This window comes from Portunus trituberculatus, chromosome 50, assembly GCF_017591435.1.
Source record: "Portunus trituberculatus isolate SZX2019 chromosome 50, ASM1759143v1, whole genome shotgun sequence".
Classification (NCBI taxonomy): domain Eukaryota; kingdom Metazoa; phylum Arthropoda; class Malacostraca; order Decapoda; family Portunidae; genus Portunus; species Portunus trituberculatus.
In genome coordinates this window covers 27,902,834-27,924,042 of record NC_059304.1, presented here as the reverse complement: position 1 = coordinate 27,924,042, position 21,209 = coordinate 27,902,834, and the positions used below count along the sequence as shown (strand labels likewise).

General features: G+C 37.9%; 1 protein-coding gene across 1 annotated transcript in view; it reads right to left on the bottom strand.

The window, feature by feature from the left end:
- Positions 1–21,209, bottom strand: part of LOC123500122 (O-phosphoseryl-tRNA(Sec) selenium transferase-like) — a 111,288-nt gene that overhangs the window by 8,810 nt on the left and 81,269 nt on the right. The gene's annotated exons all lie outside the window — the stretch shown is intronic.

Genomic DNA, 21,209 nt, shown 5'->3' with positions numbered 1-21,209 from the left:
GATACTAGGTTTGGAGGAGAGGGAGCATCGTCAAGACTGGACTTGGTCTTTAGTACAGAGCCAATGGTCATTGAGGAGATGAGGGTGGAGTGCCCTTTAGCAAAGAGTGATCATGCAGTTTTGGAGTTCAAGGTGATAGATGAAGAGAAATCTAGAAGAAATGAAGAATATAAAGTGGGAAGATGGAATTATGCCAAGACAGATTTTGGAAACCTAAAGAAATTCTTTCAAGAGACAAATTGATGAAATTCAAGAGTGCTAAGGGAGCAAATGAAAAGTGGAAGGAATTTATAAAAATATACAAAGAAGGTGAGAAAAATTTGTACCAATAAGACAACATAGAGAAGTTGGAAAGCAGGACTGGTTTAACGATAGATGTGAAAAGGCTAGAACAAGAAAAGAGGATGCATGGAAGAGGTGGAGAAGGAAAAGACGGATTAAGCAGTGGAAAGTTACAAAAGAGCAAGAAATGAATATGTGTTGATTAGAAGAGAAGAAAGAAAGAAACAAGAAAAGGATATAATTGATAAATGTAAAGACCAACCAAGGCTTTTTACAGACATGTGAACAACAACATCAAAAATAGAGAAAGTATTGAAAGTTTAGAAGTAAATGGAGTATGCAGTGAAGATCCCAGGAAATGGCAGAGGCTATGAATGGATGCTTTCGGAAGGTATTCACAAAGGAGACTGCTTTTGACAAACCACTGGTAATGGAACAGAAAGGGATTATGAAGGAGTTTCAAGTAACTGTGGAGGAGATCAAGAATATGATGGGGAGTTTAGAAGTGAGAAAAGCTGTGGGACCTGATGGGGTATCAGGATGGATTTTAAGAGAATGCAGGAGCAACTGGCAGAAAAAGTTTGTGAAGTAATTGATGCCTCATTAAGGGAAGGTGTAGTGCCCCAAGACTGGAAAAGAGCTAACATTGTCCCAATCTATAAATCAGGTAACAAGAGAGACCCATTGAACTATAGACCAGTGTCACTTACAAGTGTGGTAGCTAAGATGTGTGAGAGGGTGGTGAAGAATAGATGGACAGACTTCTTGGAGAAAAATGACATACTTTGTGAGTGTCAATTTGGTTTTAGAAAAGGGCGTTCATGCACGACAAACCTGATATGTTACTATTCGAGGGTGATAGATGTAATACAGGAAAGAGATGGTTGGGCTGATGGAATATATCTGGATTTAAAAAAGGCCTTTGATAAGGTACCACACCGGAGACTGATCTGGAAACTTGAAATGGTAGGAGGAGTGCATGGCAGTTTACTAAAATGGATGGAAGACTTTTGGTAGGAAGAGAAATGAGAACAATAATTAAGGACAGACCATCAGAATGGGGCTTGGTGGAGAGTGGAGTTCCACAGGGATCAGTGTTGGCACCAGTAATGTTCGCGGTCTACATAAATGACATGGTGGATGGGGTGTCCAGTTATGTGAGCCTATTTGCAGACGATGCAAAATTGTTAAGAAAAGTGAGATGTGACAAAGATTGCGAACTACTCCAGGAAGACTTGGACAGAATATGGAAATGGAGCTGTACATGGCAAATGGAGTTCAACACGACAAAATGCAAGAAAATAGAGTTTGGCAAGAGTGAAAGAAGAATCAGGAGTATGTACAAGATAGGAAATGAAGACATAAAACCAGTCATGAAGAAAAAGACCTTGGGGTGACAATTACCAATGACCTATCGCCAGAGAGACATATAAACAAAATAATTGGAGAAGTATTGAACTTATTGAGGAACATAAGAGTGGCGTCAGATATTTAGATGAAGAAATGATGAAGAAAATAATTACTGCAATGATAAGACCGAGGCTTGAATATGCAACAATACAGTGGGCTCCGAACTTAAAGAAACACATAAGGAAACTAGAGAAAGTACAGAGGGCTGCAACAAAATGGTGCCTGACTTAAGAGATTTGACTTATGAAGACAGACTGAAAAGAATGCAACTTCCAACCCTGGAAAACAGAAGAGAAAGGGGAGACCTGATAGCAATATACAGAGTGATGATTGGCATGGAAAAATGGATAGGGAAGATCTGTGTATGTGGAATGAAAGAATGTCGAGAGGGCATGGGAAAAACTAAAATGGCCACTTATAGGAGAGATGTGAAAAATATAGCTTCCTCATAGAAGGGTGGAAGCATGGAATAGTTTAGACGTGGAAGTGGTCAACGCAAGGAATATTCATGATTTTAAGAAAAGCTGGACATTAATAGATATGGAGACGGGACAACACGAGCATAGCTCTTTTCCGTATGTTAGATTAGCAAAATAATGTCCAGTGAAGGTAAATATAAACTGTAGCCTGCGTTTGAGCCATCAGCTGGTTTGTTTACGTCTGCGCAACATGGCGGCCGTGAACTCGAAAGAGGAATCAGACTTCACAGGGTTTCAAGGAATAATGGAGAAGAGCGCTTATGTGAAGAAAATTCTGGAGTTAGAAGGTAAAATTGAAAACTGTTTGAAAAGTATGAGGGCCTGGAAACGAGTTATGACAATGTAAAGAGAGACTGTGCCGATATGAAGAAGGAAAATGCAGCACTGAAAGAGGAAGTTAAGCTAATTAAAGTGAATTGCGAAAATGTGGAGAATCTCTAGGAAAAGTGATGGAGAAGCAGGCTGAATGGAAAAAGTCAGGAAGTGGAAAGAAAGGAGGTAAATTACAAAGTTGCAAGTCTGGAAAAGGAAATCAAAGAGTCAGGGGAGAAAACTTTGGGCCTTGTTGAAATTATAGATCAACAGATCATAGAAGAGAAGATAGCTGAGAAAGTGGTGAAGGTTATTAAGTCAAATGAGACATTGGTGAGGGAAACTGTAGACAAAAAGAGATGTGTGGTGATATTTGGTGTGGAGGAGGATAAGACACCGAGTAAAATGGAGAGAGAGAAAACATAAAAAGGTGATAAATAATATCATTAATGTGGTGCAAGAGGAGGAAAAGACCTAGTACAAGAAATAGAGGACTTCCATAGAATTGGAAAGTTCACAAGAGAAGGTATGAGGCCAATAAGAATCAAACTTAAGTCACAAAAGGATGTAGATGAATTGGTGGAGAAGTCATGGAGGCTAGCCCAGCAGGAAACAACAAGGAAGATTTGGTTGAGAAGAGATCTCGGTGAAAAGGAAAGAGAAATGTTAAATGAGTTGAGAAAGGAGGCTTTGAAAAAATGAAGAGAGGACAGAAGAAGAGAAGAAAGAGTTTTTCTGGAGAATCTTGGATATGAGACTGAGGAAGTGGTTCATAACCCAGAAAAGTACAGCAAGAAAGGACTAAAGAAACTTACATATGAGCGAAATGTAATGTATTCCAACATAAATGGAGTGATATCGGGGATTTTAGAACTCAACGATTACTTGAGGGACAAGAACCCAGATATTGTGGGTCTTACTGAAACAAAACTGAGAGAGGGAGAAGACCTGATGAAGGTTGGAGAAGGGAAATATAACGTTTGGAAAAGAAATAGAGTAGGTAAGATGGGAGGAGGAGTGATGTTGCTGGTTAAAAAAGATATAAAGGTGGATCAAGTGAAAAAGGTATGGGAAAGGCAGAAGTGCTAAAGATCAGAGCAGAAACTAATGAAGGAAAAAAGAGGCACTACATAGTGGTGTACGTACCACCTAAGACAAATGCATGGTCAGTACAGGAATATGAAGAAATGATAAGTGATACAGGAACATGTCTGGAAGAAATGTTGGGTGGCTGTGAACGAACTATAATGATGGGAGATTTTAATTGTAAAGAGGTGTGTTGGGAGGACTGGTCAATGGAAGGATCAGAGACAACATGGGGAAATACACTATTGACACTGGCAATGGAAAATGTGTTAACTCAGTGGGTCAAAGAAGATACTAGGTTTGGAGGAGAGGGAGCATCGTCAAGACTGGACTTGGTCTTTAGTACAGAGCCAATGGTCATTGAGGAGATGAGGGTGGAGTGCCCTTTAGCAAAGAGTGATCATGCAGTTTTGGAGTTCAAGGTGATAGACGAAGAGAAATCTAGAAGAAATGAAGAATATAAAGTGGGAAGATGGAATTATGCCAAGACAGATTTTGGAAACCTAAAGAAATTCTTTCAAGAGACAAATTGGATGAAATTCAAGAGTGCTAAGGAGCAAATGAAAAGTGGAAGGAATTTATAAAATATACAAAGAAGGTGAGAAAAATTTGTACCAATAAGACAACATAGAGAAGTTGGAAAGCAGGACTGGTTTAACGATAGATGTGAAAAGGCTAGAACAAGAAAAGAGGATGCATGGAAGAGGTGGAGAAGGAAAAGACGGATTAAGCAGTGGAAAGTTACAAAAGAGCAAGAAATGAATATGTGTTGATTAGAAGAGAAGAAAGAAAGAAACAAGAAAAGGATATAATTGATAAATGTAAAGACCAACCAAGGCTTTTTTACAGACATGTGAACAACAACATCAAAAATAGAGAAAGTATTGAAAGTTTAGAAGTAAATGGAGTATACAGTGAAGATCCCAGGAAATGGCAGAGGCTATGAATGGATGCTTTCGGAAGGTATTCACAAAGGAGACTGCTTTTGACAAACCACTGGTAATGGAACAGAAAGGGATTATGAAGGAGTTTCAAGTAACGGTGGAGGAGATCAAGAACATGATGGGGAGTTTAGAAGTGAGAAAAGCTGTGGGACCTGATGGGGTATCAGGATGGATTTTAAGAGAATGCAGGAGCAATTGGCAGAAAAAGTTTGTGAAGTAATTGATGCCTCATTAAGGGAAGGTGTAGTGCCCCAAGACTGGAAAAGAGCTAACATTGTCCCAATCTATAAATCAGGTAACAAGAGAGACCCATTGAACTATAGACCAGTGTCACTTACAAGTGTGGTAGCTAAGATGTGTGAGAGGGTGGTGAAGACTAGATGGACAGACTTCTTGGAGAAAATGACATACTTTGTGAGTGTCAATTTGGTTTTAGGAAAGGGCGTTCATGCACGACAAACCTGATATGTTACTATTCGAGGGTGATAGATGTAATACAGGAAAGAGATGGTTGGGCTGATGGAATATATCTGGATTTAAAAAAGGCCTTTGATAAGGTACCACACCAGAGACTGATCTGGAAACTTGAAATGGTAGGAGGAGTGCATGGCAGTTTACTAAAATGGATGGAAGACTTTTGGTAGGAAGAGAAATGAGAACAATAATTAAGGACAGACCATCAGAATGGGGATTGGTGGAGAGTGGAGTTCCACAGGGATCAGTGTTGGCACCAGTAATGTTCGCAGTCTACATAAATGACATGGTGGATGGGGTGTCCAGTTATGTGAGCCTATTTGCAGACGATGCAAAATTGTTAAGAAAAGTGAGATGTGACAAAGATTGCGAACTACTCCAGGAAGACTTGGACAGAATATGGAAATGGAGCTGTACATGGCAAATGGAGTTCAACACGACAAAATGCAAGAAAATAGAGTTTGGCAAGAGTGAAAGAAGAATCAGGAGTATGTACAAGATAGGAAATGAAGACATAAAACCAGTCATGAAGAAAAGACCTTGGGGTGACAATTACCAATGACCTATCGCCAGAGAGACATATAAACAAAATAATTGGAGAAGTATTGAACTTATTGAGGAACATAAGAGTGGCGTCAGATATCTAGATGAAGAAATGATGAAGAAAATAATTACTGCAATGATAAGACCGAGGCTTGAATATGCAACAATACAGTGGGCTCCGAACTTAAAGAAACACATAAGGAAACTAGAGAAAGTACAGAGGGCTGCAACGAAAATGGTGCCTGACTTAAGAGATTTGACTTATGAAGACAGACTGAAAAGAATGCAACTTCCAACCCTGGAAAACAGAAGAGAAAGGGGAGACCTGATAGCAATATACAGAGTGATGATTGGCATGGAAAAATGGATAGGGAAGATCTGTGTATGTGGAATGGAAGAATGTCGAGAGGGCATGGGAAAAACTAAAATGGCCACTTATAGGAGAGATGTGAAAAATATAGCTTCCTCATAGAAGGGTGGAAGCATGGAATAGTTTAGACGTGGAAGTGGTCAACGCAAGGAATATTCATGATTTTAAGAAAAGCTGGACATTAATAGATATGGAGACGGGACAACACGAGCATAGCTCTTTTCCGTATGTTACAATTAGGTAAATACAATTAGGTAAATACACACACACACACACACACACACACACACACACATCGCCGATGGCGGATGTGGTCGCTGAGCTCCAGAGCAATCATCTCTAATTCTACAGTTACCATTGCCTAAGAGTAACCAAGGTGGGAAAGGAGCTGGTAATGTTTGTCCCGTCTCCATATAGTCATGTAAACTTAGCAAAATAATGTCCAGGGAAGGTAAATATAAACTGTAGCCTGCGTTTGAGCCATCAGCTGGTTTGTTTACATCTGCGCAACATGGCGGCCGTGAACTCGAAAGATGAATCAGACTTCACAGGATTTCAAGGAATAATGGAGAAGAGCACTTATGTGAAGAAAATTCTGGAGTTGGAAGGTAAAATTGAAAACTGTTTGAAAAGTATGGGGCCTGGAAACGAGTTATGACAATGTAATGAAAGAGTGTGCCGATATGAAGAAGGAAAATGAAGCACTGAAAGAGGAAGTTAAGCTAATTAAAGTGAATTGCAAAAATGTGGAGAATCTCTAGGAAAAGTGATGGAGAAGCAGGCTGAATGGAAAAAAAGTCAGGAAGTGGAAAGAAAGGAGGTAAATTACAAAGTTGCAAGTCTGGAAAAGGAAATCAAAGAGTCTGGGGAGAAAACTTTGGGCCTTGCTGAAATTATAGATCAACAGATCATAGAAGAGAAGATTGCTGAGAAAGTGGTGAAGGTTATTAAATCAAATGAGACATTGGTGAGGGAAACTGTAGACAAAAAGAGATGTGTGGTGATATTTGGTGTGGAGGAGGATAAGACACCGAGTAAAATGGAGAGAGAGAAAACATAAAAAGGTGATAAATAATATCATTAATGTGGTGCAGGAGGAGGAAAAGACCTAGTACAAGAAATAGAGGACTTCCATAGAATTGGAAAGTTCACAAGAGAAGGTATGAGGCCAATAAGAATCAAACTTAAGTCACAAAAGGATGTAGATGAATTGGTGGAGAAGTCATGGAGGCTAGCCCAGCAGGAAACAACAAGGAAGATTTGGTTGAGAAGAGATCTCGGTGAAAAGGAAAGAGAAATGTTAAATGAGTTGAGAAAGGAGGCTTTGAAAAAAATGAAGAGAGGACAGAAGAGGAGAAGAAAGAGTTTTTCTGGAGAATCTTGGATATGAGACTGAGGAAGTGGTTCATAACCCAGAAAAGTACAGCAAGAAAGGACTAAAGAAACTTACGTATGAGCGAATGTAATGTATTCCAACATAAATGGAGTGATATCGGGATTTTAGAACTCAACGATTACTTGAGGGACAAGAACCCAGATATTGTGGGTCTTACTGAAACAAAACTGAGAGAGGAGAAGACCTGATGATGGTTGGAGAAGGAAATATAATGTTTGGAAAAGAAATAGAGTAGGTAAGATGGGAGGAGGAGTGATGTTGCTGGTTAAAAAGATATAAAGGTGGATCAAGTGAAAGAAGGTATGGGAAAGGCAGAAGTGCTAAAGATCAGAGCAGAAACTAATGAAGGAAAAAGAGGCACTACATAGTGGTGTACGTACCACCTAAGACAAATGCATGGTCAGTACAGGAATATGAAGAAATGATAAGTGATACAGGAACATGTCTGGAAGAAATGTTGGGTGGCTGTGAACGAACTATAATGATGGGAGATTTTAATTGTAAAGAGGTGTGTTGGGAGGACTGGTCAATGGAAGGATCAGAGACAACATGGGGAAATACACTATTGACACTGGCAATGGAAAATGTGTTAACTCAGTGGGTCAAAGAAGATACTAGGTTTGGAGGAGAGGGAGCATCGTCAAGACTGGACTTGGTCTTTAGTACAGAGCCAATGGTCATTGAGGAGATGAGGGTGGAGTGCCCTTTAGCAAAGAGTGATCATGCAGTTTTGGAGTTCAAGGTGATAGATGAAGAGAAATCTAGAAGAAATGAAGAATATAAAGTGGGAAGATGGAATTATGCCAAGACAGATTTTGGAAACCTAAAGAAATTCTTTCAAGAGACAAATTGGATGAAATTCAAGAGTGCTAAGGAGCAAATGAAAAGTGGAAGGAATTTATAAAAATATACAAAGAAGGTGAGAAAAATTTGTACCAATAAGACAACATAGAGAAGTTGGAAAGCAGGACTGGTTTAACGATAGATGTGAAAAGGCTAGAACAAGAAAAGAGGATGCATGGAAGAGGTGGAGAAGGAAAAGACGGATTAAGCAGTGGAAAGTTACAAAAGAGCAAGAAATGAATATGTGTTGATTAGAAGAGAAGAAAGAAAGAAACAAGAAAAGGATATAATTGATAAATGTAAAGACCAACCAAGGCTTTTTACAGACATGTGAACAACAACATCAAAAATAGAGAAAGTATTGAAAGTTTAGAAGTAAATGGAGTATGCAGTGAAGATCCCAGGAAATGGCAGAGGCTATGAATGGATGCTTTCGGAAGGTATTCACAAAGGAGACTGCTTTTGACAAACCACTGGTAATGGAACAGAAAGGGATTATGAAGGAGTTTCAAGTAACTGTGGAGGAGATCAAGAATATGATGGGGAGTTTAGAAGTGAGAAAAGCTGTGGGACCTGATGGGGTATCAGGATGGATTTTAAGAGAATGCAGGAGCAACTGGCAGAAAAAGTTTGTGAAGTAATTGATGCCTCATTAAGGGAAGGTGTAGTGCCCCAAGACTGGAAAAGAGCTAACATTGTCCCAATCTATAAATCAGGTAACAAGAGAGACCCATTGAACTATAGACCAGTGTCACTTACAAGTGTGGTAGCTAAGATGTGTGAGAGGGTGGTGAAGAATAGATGGACAGACTTCTTGGAGAAAATGACATACTTTGTGAGTGTCAATTTGGTTTTAGAAAAGGGCGTTCATGCACGACAAACCTGATATGTTACTATTCGAGGGTGATAGATGTAATACAGGAAAGAGATGGTTGGGCTGATGGAATATATCTGGATTTAAAAAGGCCTTTGATAAGGTACCACACCGAGACTGATCTGGAAACTTGAAATGGTAGGAGGAGTGCATGGCAGTTTACTAAAATGGATGGAAGACTTTTGGTAGGAAGAGAAATGAGAACAATAATTAAGGACAGACCATCAGAATGGGGCTTGGTGGAGAGTGGAGTTCCACAGGGATCAGTGTTGGCACCAGTAATGTTCGGTCTACATAAATGACATGGTGGATGGGGTGTCCAGTTATGTGAGCCTATTTGCAGACGATGCAAAATTGTTAAGAAAAGTGAGATGTGACAAAGATTGCGAACTACTCCAGGAAGACTTGGACAGAATATGGAAATGGAGCTGTACATGGCAAATGGAGTTCAACACGACAAAATGCAAGAAAATAGAGTTTGGCAAGAGTGAAAGAAGAATCAGGAGTATGTACAAGATAGGAAATGAAGACATAAAACCAGTCATGAAGAAAAAGACCTTGGGGTGACAATTACCAATGACCTATCGCCAGAGAGACATATAAACAAAATAATTGGAGAAGTATTGAACTTATTGAGGAACATAAGAGTGGCGTTCAGATATTTAGATGAAGAAATGATGAAGAAAATAATTACTGCAATGATAAGACCGAGGCTTGAATATGCAACAATACAGTGGGCTCGAACTTAAAGAAACACATAAGGAAACTAGAGAAAGTACAGAGGGCTGCAACAAAAATGGTGCCTGACTTAAGAGATTTGACTTATGAAGACAGACTGAAAAGAATGCAACTTCCGACCCTGGAAAACAGAAGAGAAAGGGGAGACCTGATAGCAATATACAGAGTGATGATTGGCATGGAAAAATGGATAGGGAAGATCTGTGTATGTGGAATGAAAGAATGTCGAGAGGGCATGGGAAAAACTAAAATGGCCACTTATAGGAGAGATGTGAAAAATATAGCTTCCTCATAGAAGGGTGGAAGCATGGAATAGTTTAAACGTGGAAGTGGTCAACGCAAGGAATATTCATGATTTTAAGAAAAAGCTGGACATTAATAGATATGGAGACGGGACAACACGAGCATAGCTCTTTTCCCGTATGTTACAATTAGGTAAATACAATTAGGTAAATACACACACACACACACACACACACACACACACAGTTAAAAGAAAGAGATGAAAATATGACAAGCAAAATGATAGGAGTCCTCAAGAAAAAAGAAAATTTAGTAAGAGAAATTATGGAAAAAAGAAGAGTGTAATTATTTTTGGACTGAAAGAAAAAAATGTTAAATATAGACCAAGAAGGGAAAAAGACGAAATTAAATCAGTAAAGACCTACTAAAACATCTGAATGACGAGGATAGACAGAACTTAGAAGAGGAAGTAGAAGAAATCCATAGAATGGGACCATATCAAGAAGGAACAGTGAGACCAATTAAGATATTACTAAAATCACAAGCAGCAGCAGAAGAAGTACTATATAGAAAACGAAACTCAGAGAAACAGAAGGTTGCAAAAATATATATATAAAGAAAAATAGAAACGAGGAGGAAAGGAAGAGACACAATGAACTGGTGGCAGAAGCAAGAGAAAAAAATAATGAAAGATCAGAGGAGGAGAAGAAGGCATTTTTTTGGAGAATTATAGGAGACAGGATAAGGAAATGGTATATAAAAGAGAAAGAAGAGAAAAGAATGGAGCAAGTTTAACTAAAAATGATAAGAACAAGAGATTAAAAGTGATGTATACAAACATAGATGGGATTTTATCTAGTAAATTAGAATTAAGAGATTACATAAAGAAAGAAGAACCAGATATTGTATGCCTGGTGGAAACAAAGTTAAATGAGGTAATAAAAATAGACATAGATAAAAGGTATAATATATGGAGGAGAGACAGAGTGGGTAAAGGAGGAGGAGGAGTCATGATGATGTTAAGGAAGGAGATAGTGGTAAATCAAGTGGAGTTTGGGGAAGGAAAATCTGAAATACTGTATGTTAAGATGCATATTAACAAAAAGGAGTTAACAATCATTGGAACATATGTGCCACCCAAAACAAACTCATGGACTAACCAAGAATACAGAGACATGATAGATGACACAATAAGGAGTCTTACAAGAATCATTAAGGAAAGGAGAAAAGTGATATTGATAGGAGATTTCAACTGTAAGGAGGAGAATGGGAAAATTATGAAAGTGGTATGGGGAAGATGCCTGGGAGATAGATTCCTGAACCTAATGATAGATAATTTGATGGTCCAAAGAGTAAAGGAAAACACAAGATTCAGAGGAAACGATGAGCCGGCAAGATTAGACCTAGTTTTACAAGGGATATACCAATTAACGATGATATAAGATACAAGTGCCCATTGGGAAAGAGTGACCATGTAATATTAGAGATGGATATAGAAGAAGGAAAGGAAGATAGAGATGAATCATACAAAGGAGACAGATTAAATTACAGAAAGGCTGATATTGAGAATCTCAAGAACTATTTTAAAACGTAAACTGGGAGGAGATGGAAAACTCATTAACGGTTCAAGAGAAATATAACTTATTTTTGAAATATACAAAACTGGGGTCAGGAATATGTTCCGAAATATAGACCTAAAGAAGAAGGAAAAAAGATTGGTTTAATGCAAGATGTGCTAGGGCAAAGGAGAAACGAGATGGAGCATGGAAAAGGTGGAGAAGAAACAGAAATCCAGAAAATAAGGAAAACTTCAAAACAGCAAGAAATGAATATGCTAAGGTGAGAAAGGAAGAAGAAAAGAACTATGAAAAGGACATTGTCGAAAAATGTAAGGAACAACCAAAATTGTTCTACAGATTCATAAATGGAAAAATAAGACAAAAAGAAAAAATAGAAAGGTTAAAAGGAGAAAATGGAATGGTGGAAGACCCAAAAGTATGGCAGAACTGTTAAATAGTAAATTTCATGAGGTCTTTACTAAGGAATCCAAATTTGAAAGACCACAGGGTAATAGAGAGACTGTCTATATGAAAGAGATTAAAGTAACCAAGCTTGAAATAAAAAGTTGATGACGGAATTGGATGAGGAAAAGGCAATGGGACCGGATGAAGTCTCAGGCAGAATACTGAAAGAATGTAGGGAAGAACTAGCAAGTCCAATATACAACATCATAAAATGCTCAATAGAAAATGGAACAGTGCCAGTGGAGTGGAAAAGAGCTGAGGTGGTTCCCATATATAAGAGCGGAAGGAAGGAAGAACCTTTAAATTACAGGCTGGTATCACTAACTAGTGTAATATGCAAGATGTGTGAAAAAGTAATAAAGAAGCAATGGATCGAGTTTCTTGAAGACAACAAAATATTATCAAATAGCCAATTTGGTTTTAGAAAAGGTCGGTCATGTGTGACAAATTTATTGAGTTTCTACTCTAGAATAGTTGATAAAGTACAAGAGAGAGAGGATGGGTTGACTGTATTTATTTAGATCTAAAAAGGCTTTTGATAAAGTGCCACATGAAAGATTACTATGGAAGTTAGAGGAGAAGGGTGGCTTAAAAGGAAGCACATTGAGATGGATGAAGAATTACTTAAGGGGAGAGAAATAAGGACGATAGTTAAAGATATGAAGTCCAAGTGGAGAACAGTAGACAGCGGAGTGCCACAGGGTCAGTATTGGCACCAATACTTTTTCTTGTATATATAAATGACATGCCAGAGGAGTGAACAGCTACATAAATCTGTTTATGGACGATGCGAAACTGTGCAGAGTCATTAAACAAAAGAGGATTGTGAAATACTACAGGAAGACTTAAACAAGATCTGGAAATGGAGCAAAAATGGGAGATGGAATTCAATGTGGACAAAAGCCATGTCATGGAAATGGGAAAAGTGAAAGACGACCAGTGGGAATCTATAAGATGGGAGATGGAGTAGAACTAGAAAAAGTAAAAAGGAAAAGGACTTGGGAGTGACAATGGAAGAAAATAATCAACCGGTTAGCCATATTGATAGAATTTTCAGAGAGACGTATAATTTGCTAAGGAATATTGGAGTAGCATTTCACTATATGGACAAGGAAATGATGAAGAAATTGATAAGTACTAAAATAAGACCTAGATTGGAATATGCAGGAGTTGTGTGGACTCCCATAAAAAGAAACACATAAGAAAATTAGAGACTACAAAAATGGCTACAAGAATGGTTCCAGAATTTAAAGGGATGGCATATGAGGAGAGACTAAAGGCAATGGATCTACCAACCTTGGAGCAGAGAAGAGAGAGGGATCTGATACAAGTTTATAAATTGATTAACGGAAAGGATGAAGTGGATAATGAGAAACTGATCCTGAGAGAAGAATATGACTTTAGAAGCACAAGATCGCATAGTAAGAAACTAAGGAAGGGACGATGTCTGAGAGATGTTAAAAAATTTAGTTTCCCGCAAAGATGTGTTGAGACTTGGAACAGTTTGAGTGAGGAAGTGGTATCAGCAAAGAGTGTACATAGTTTTAAAGAAAAATTGGATAAGTGTAGATATGGAGATGGGACCACACGAGCATAAAGCCCAGGCCCTGTAAAACTACAACTAGGTAAATACAACTAGGTAAATACACACACACAAATACAAAAACAACAAATTTTCTAATCTCTCTCTCTCTCTCTCTCTCTCTCTCTCTCTCTCTCTCTCTCTCAGAGAGCATCCTGTTTGCCGAGAACATGACGCTTTACTTAACAGGTCCAAACCAAAATGAACTTGTAGTGAATGCGAATCATGAACTTAAAAGACTTTACCAGTGGTGTCTATGTAACAGACTAACAATTAATACTGAAAAAACCTACTTTATGTTATTCACTACTACAAAAACACCTCATTTAATAAATTTAAAAATCAACAATGAAATTATTTCTAAAACAAATAGAATACAATTTCTTGGTGTCGATTATGATGATTCATTATTATTTAAACATCACATACATAATCTTACACAAAAAATATCAAGACACATTGCCTTACTATATCAAATAAAAGATATCATGCCTTTTAATGTACTAAAATTAATATACTATGCACACATTTATCCACTACTTACTTACTGTAATCCCATTTGGTGTACAACATACACCACCTATCTAACCCCTTTAAGATTATTACTCAAAAAAAATAGTAAGAATTATTACTAACAGTGATTATTTAGAACATACTAATTCACTATTCAAAGAAACAAAAATCTTGAAACTGGATGATATAACAAAAATAGAAATAGCTAAACTTTTGTATAAGAATAAGAATGAAATGCGTGACCTCCTCCCATCTCATAATTATACTACCCGTCACCGCAACAACCTTAGCTTTCCTATTCATCGTTTATCAAAATTTCAACATTCAACAACTTATTTGGGTCCTGTAACTTGGAATACTATTCCCAAAGAAATTCAAGACGCTCCTTCCCTCAACACATTCAAAAGCAGATTGAAACACAATATCATAATGACATATTAACTAACTCCCAAATACTAGCTGAGATCCAACATGTTTGTAAAGCTAAACTATCCTACAATTTAATTATGTATATGAAATTATTAGTTAGTATATATATCTTAACATGTGTATGTCTGCTCATATATTGTATTTATATGTAAAATTGGAATGTCTGTATGTCTGTATACATGAACAAATTGTACACCTCCTATGAATAGTCATCCATTCTTTTTATTGTCTTAAGTAATAAACGAATCTTAATTATCTTTTGTGTTATATATGAATCTAATACTAGGATATTATATATAGTTATAATAATGTCATCATTACAGTAATAGATATTGTTGCCTCAGCCAGATTGTTTAATATTTTTAAGGATATTTTTTCATGCCTAAAAAGCTATGCTTTATATAGGCTAGCTTTAGCTATATATGTACCTACAGTATATATTTTTACATGAAAGCAAATACATATTTGTATGTTTATATAGCTAATTGCTATAAATAAATGTTTCAAATGTTTCAAATGTTTCTCCTCCCTTCGTTTCCCTCTCCCTTCCCTCCCTCACCCTCTTCCTCTCGAAAGATAAGCTACATGCGTCCCACTTGTGTCTAAAATATTAGCAAATGTCACACTCACTCTCTCTCTCTCTCTTTTTTCTCTGAAGAGAGAAGCGTCCACTTCCCTCTTCGAAGGCGATATAGTGACTAAAAATAGCAGCATAATACACAAAGGCGACAAGTATGACAAGCTTGCACAGTTTCCCGATCGGGCATGACCCACCTGTATATCATACAGGCGGGCTTTTTAACATCCGTTTAAAGATACACTTACAAGTACACAATACATTATATACTAATTCTAAATATTTGGCCCATTAACAGGGCTAAGTCCTGCAGCGAATTCCTCTACAATCTGTGATCCCCATACATGGGGATCATGTCTTGTTTAACTATAGTAAATTTCTTATAAAACTATCATGCAGCGCTATACATAATTATAAATCTAATAAATTTAAGTGCTTATCTAATCTGTTTTAAACATTGTCAAACTAGTGCTATTTACAACCCTCTCTGGCAATGCATTCCAGAAGTCTACCACCCTATGACTAAAGAAATATTTTCTTATATCTAACCTGCAGCCTTGCTTTCTAATCTTCCTGCCATGATTTCTAGTCCTACTTCCTCCTCTAAGGTAAAGAAAGATCTCACATCTATGTAGTTTGTATCTGAGAACATTTTAAATAACTATCATATCCCTCTTATACATCTCCTCTCAAATGAAAACATGTTTAATTCCTTTAATCTATCTCTATACTCCAGGCACTTTAATGCTGGTATCATCCTAGTTGCTCTTCTCTGAACTGCTTCTAACATGTTGATATCCTGCCTATAATGGGGTGACCAGGCCTGTATGCAATACTCTAAATGGGGCCTAACATAGGAATTATATAAGCTACGCACCACTTCCTTACTTTTATAACTAACATTTCTATTTATAAAACCCAGGATCCTATTTGCCCTATTTCTTGCTTCTAAACATTGCTTTGAAAATTTCATAGTCCTGTCTATCACTACTCCTAAATCCTTTCCTTCCTCTACTGCCTCTAGCCAACATCCCTCCATCTCATAGCTTAAAGTTTGTGTTGTCTTTACCTAAATGCATAACCTGACACTTTTAGAATTAAACTCCATCTGCCACCTGTCTGCCCATGCTATCAGCCTGTCCAGGTCTCGTTGTATTCTGTAATTGTCCTTTTCACCCTGTACTGCACATGCTATCTTAGTATCATCTGCAAACTTTGATACTTTGCTACTAATTCCTATATCTAAATCGTTAATGTACACCAAGAAAAGAAGAGGTCCTAGCACTGATCCTTGGGGTACCCCACTAACCACTTCCTTCCACTCAGACATTGCCCCATTTAATACTACTCTCTGTTTCCTATCAGAAAGCCATTCACTAATCCAATCAACTAACCTACCCCTATCCCATGTAGTCTCAATTTGTACACTAGCCTCCTATGCGGTACCTTATCAAACGCCTTGCTAAAATCTAGATATATAACATCTATGCTATTTCCATCATCTAACTCCTTGGTAATATATTCTAAGATATCGAGCAAATTTGTAAGACAGGACCTCCCTGATCTAAAGCCATGTTGGGTATCTCTAATTAATCTATTCTCATTTAAATGCTCCCAAATACTACCCTTAATGATTTTCTCTAGTATCTTACATACTATACTAGTTAAACTGATCGGTCTATAATTATTTGCATCATCCTTCCTACCTTTTTTAAATATTGGAGTAACATTAGCTAACTTCCAGTCCTGAGGTATCTCAGCAAACCTAAGTGATCTTTCAAAGATTAACTTAAGTGCTTCAGAAATACTGTCTACACCCTCCCTAAGTACTCTGGCATGTAGCTCATCAGGACCACTAGCTTTCCTATCGTCTAGTTCAAGAATAAATTTCCTAATAATTCCCGGTTTTATATCAATATTTTCTAAAGCTCTTAAACTACTCGTTGCACTGTTTGTAACAGGATTTCCTATTCTTTCCTAGTAAATACTGAAGAAAATTGTTCATTCAATAATTCTACTATGTCTTCATTTTGATCCACTACTACACCATCTTTTCTGAGTGGTCCAATCCTATCCTTATTTCTTTTATCACTGACCTTGTAATAACTATATAATTTTTGGGATCTTTACTCCCAGCTCTAGCTAGTTTTATCTCTGCCTGCCTTTTACTTTTTTTATAACCTTACTCAAATCATCCCTGACCTGTCTGTACCTAATCAAATCTACATCTTCCCACTTTTCTGCAACTCTCTGTATGCCCTCTTCTTCTCTCTGATCTGGCTACCTATCTCATGAGTCCACCATAATGGCTTCCTGTTTCTCTGCCTTATATCTTTGTAAGGGATACACTGCATCACTATACCCTTTACTACAACCTTAAAAATATCCCACATCTCCTGTGCAGTTTTATTTCCAAAACTATCTTCCCAGTTTACCTCTCCTAATAACTGACGAACCTACCATAATTGCCTTTCTGATAGTTTGGGACTCTAGTCTTATTCACTATATTATCCCTACTGGAATTAATGATAAATCTAATTATATGATGGTCACTGTTTGCTAAAGTCTCTCCTACCTCAACTTCCTTTAAACAATGCTCAATATTTGTTAGTACTATGTCTAAAACCTTCCTCCCCCTAGTAGGTTTATCTACCATCTGCACTAAATAGTTATCCTGAAAACTTTCCATAAACTTATTTTCACTAGCATCTCCTACCATCCTCTCCCAGTTTACTGACTTAAGATTAAAATCCCTAAGATAATTGTCTGACTAGTACACCCCTATTTATCTCATCTACCATAAGGTTGTCTACATCTGCTGACTGGTTAGGTGGTCTATAAAAAGCTCCTACTCTAATAACCTTACTTTTGTTTACTCTAACATCCAGCCATAAGGACTCTACTCTGTTATCTACCTTAATACCATTAACCTGACTGGAAATGAAGGATTTTTTTACATAAATAACTACTCCTCCACCTATCCTACCAATTCTCTGGTGTAAATACATAATGTATCCATCTACTTCATATTCTTTCCTATTTTCCTAAACTTTTCCTCATTTACCCATGCCTCTGTGACACATACAACATCTAAGTCCTCCTCAACTATATAACTAGATAACTCGTCCTTCTTGTTCCTAAGACTCCTGGCATTTACATAAAAACATTTAAGTCCTGCTACCTTCCTAGATGCTGTCTCCTTATTTGGAATCCTAATCTTATTCTCTCCTATTTGCACCTGGAAATCTTTCCTAATCTTTTCACTATCTCTGTTTATCCTATCTAATTTATGTCTAACATCTTTCTTCTGGAATGCATTTGCTACCTCACCCCTACACTCCATCCCAACTCCCCTCCAGACATCCACTCAGCACATCCACACCCTTCCTACTCAGATGCACACCATCCCTAGCATACAAATCCTTCGCCCATAGAACCTATCCCATACATCCACAAAGCTGACACCCACATCCTTACACATCCCTTTTACCCGATCATTCACACCAATGGCCCTAGACAACCATTCCTGCTAACATACACACGAGGCAAGATTCCTGACACTACACACCTCCTACCACTCTCCCTTATCTTGCCTAACATTTCCCGAAATCTTGCCACTAACTCCTCCGACCCACCTGCTCTGACATCGTTCCCACCTACGTGCAAAACTACTACACCCTCCTCTCCATCCCCCCAACTCTCTTCTGCACCTCCTCACTCACTGCCTTCACACCTGCACCAGGCATACACACGTTCGTCCTCCTATCCCTGTCTTTCCCACAGAAAGTGCTATCTAAGTACCTAACCTGAGAGTCACCCACCACACACACCTGAGGTGTGCTAGGCACAACCCCCTCCTCCTCTCCTCTACCCCTTCTCTCTCCTTTTACTCACCACAACCACCTCATTCACTCCACTCTCACTCTCCCCCTCCCCCTCCAACAAACCAAACCTAGTTTCACACTCAACAGGTCTAGTCCTATCCTCCCTAACTGCCTCCGCTTTCCTTCCCCTTGCAACCTGCCATCTCTGCCCATCCTGACAACTATCTTTCCCAGTCTGGCTCGCCTGCTCCCTCTTCCCCACTCTGCTCTTCCCGACAGAGGGCCAAGACACCCTGTCGCCCTCAGAAGGTCCAACCTTCGGCCTAACACTGATCTCCTGCCTAATTTTTTCCACTGCCCACCCCTACATTAGCCAGAACTTGAGGATGACACTGCTTAGGTTGGGTTTTGCTTAGTATCCATTTTGGGGTGTGGTGTAACAGATACAGCCAGAAACGTAGTGTTGGCAAAGCTGCTCAATGTAAACAATCCAACAGTTGGAGTGCCGTGTTCATCCGCCATCCGCTATCAAAACATTTTCAGTTTTTTTTTTTTATGTGATTTCATTGATTTCAGACCTCTTGCAATTCACACTACTTTATGTTACGCTCTCCACCCAAAAAATCCTATTTCCCATAGATCTCCTAAGATTGTTACAAATAAGTTGGAGTATAAAAAACAAACATAACTTGAAAAATATTCATCTACAATGGAAATGACATATATCATCAGTCATTTCACATTTCTCACCACATATCAGATTCCATGGTTGGGTGAAACTGTGAACTGATCATGTTTTCTGCTTGTATAATGTATTGCTAGATTGGTTACAATAGTATATGCTTAAATACACTAAAAACTTTTTTTTTCTGAATTTGACCTGCTGAAAAGGGGGTGCGTCTTATACGCCCATGCATCCTATATGCTGTCAAATACGGTAATTATCTTTGAAGGAAGATCTTATTGATCAAACCAATGATATCAGCACTGATGATAGTGATGCTAATCCTGATTATATATTTGATCAGCAAATAAAGGAGGAAGATGAGGAACATGAGTCAGAATACTTGGGTGTGTTTTTGCCATCTCCACACACTCCTCCCTCTCTCACTCCTGGGCTGTCAGATGTCACTACCTCATCTTCCCCTTCCAAAATATCTGACATGCTATATGTACCCACTACAAGGATGAAGAAAGAGGAGTCTAGGCCATCTTGATGTGGAAGGCAATAGTCATCTGTTGTCTCAAGTGAAGATGACAATGATGATGAGCCTGATGACCCTGACTCACACAGCAGCCAGACAGTGACGAGACACATGGCGCATAAGCAAATATATCTAGCTCTGTTGTCCACCCTCTACAAAACACTACTTTCCCAAGATAAGGGGAGAGTACCTGCTGCACCTAACTCATTTAGATCTGTTGATAGATGAGACAAAATAGATGGGACAAATTATGAGCCAGAAGTTTACAATTTTGATGAGTCCAGTCATGCTACAAAACTCTATATCTAGAAGTATCACTGAGCAAGCCATATTTAAAAATCCCAGCAGAACATTTAAATATGGTGACTTTGAACTTTAACTTGTTTTCTTATATATTTGAAACCATTTTGAGTTATATAGGCCAAAGAAGAGGACCTAAGGGAAAAAGTGTTAAGTGGAGAGAAGGTAGTAGACAGAAATTTATGGAGAAGACTAGCAAGGAATGGTAATTATCAATAGCATTCTTATCATTGTCATTAATACATATTATTATCATCATCATTATTATTACTATCAACATCATCATTATATGGATACTGCAAATTCTCAACACTTGGGCTCAATGTTTCAGTATGTTATAAAACAGTGATTATATGGAATCAAAGCCCTTTCTTTGATTTGCCTCCTCCTATCCCCCACTTAAAGTATTTGTCACATTGGGGTTTACTGAATATGTAATGCTTAGAATAGTGTTGTGCTCAAGATCCTGCTGATCAAAAATGGTATGAATTATCCAATGAGATGCATTATGGAGTTGGAAACTTCAATCAAGGTATTAATGAGACCAGTTACATAAGAACCCAATACAAATAGACAAAAAAAATCATGAAATGCAAATAATAGGTAAAAATTATGTTCTTAAAACTACTCAATATAGCAGAAAAGAAAAGAAAGGAATATTCACCTACCATCACCATGTCTTTTACTTGACAAAATGATATTAAGGTATTTGAATTCAAAATCTCCATAACAAAGAAAATATAATATTAAGGGTTAAATAT